Below are 602 nucleotides of genomic sequence, written 5' to 3' on the forward strand. Positions count from 1 at the left end.
CAAAATACAAGAATTAGAAGCTCAAAACTAACATATTACATCTGGAGATATCTTAAACTTGCTATAGGAACTGATATTAGCTCTACCATTCCATCAGTGAGTTAATAACAATGACCTTTCAACTTAAGGTATTGGCATAATAATTTACTTGACAAGTTTAACAAAGCATCCTCTTATATAGCAAGCCATTAAAAATAACATTAACACTATGATTGAAGACATCCTTTGCAATTTTCTGCAAAAAATAGTACATTCAAGAAATTCAAAATAACATTAAAATAGGATTGAACAGACAGTATGAATTTCACAATTTTCTAAAAAAAAAAAAAAAATGCTTTTATTAATCACATTTAATTTTATTCAGTTGGGCAGAGTAAGAAACCAGTTTTAATATCATTTTCTTTATTTACACTTATCAATGAAGTATCACATACAAAATGTATAAACCTTTGACAGCCAAACAAAATGCTGTGTGGGATGTCAACCTCTCTGGGTGTGTTACCTTTCTTGACTCTGCTTCGCTTTCAATATATCTGATAGCTGTAACATAGATGCATTCAACCAATCATACAAAAATACTAAAATATTGAGATGCATTTGAA

Source organism: Penaeus monodon, chromosome 22 (assembly GCF_015228065.2).
Source record: "Penaeus monodon isolate SGIC_2016 chromosome 22, NSTDA_Pmon_1, whole genome shotgun sequence".
Taxonomy (NCBI): Eukaryota; Metazoa; Arthropoda; class Malacostraca; order Decapoda; family Penaeidae; genus Penaeus; species Penaeus monodon.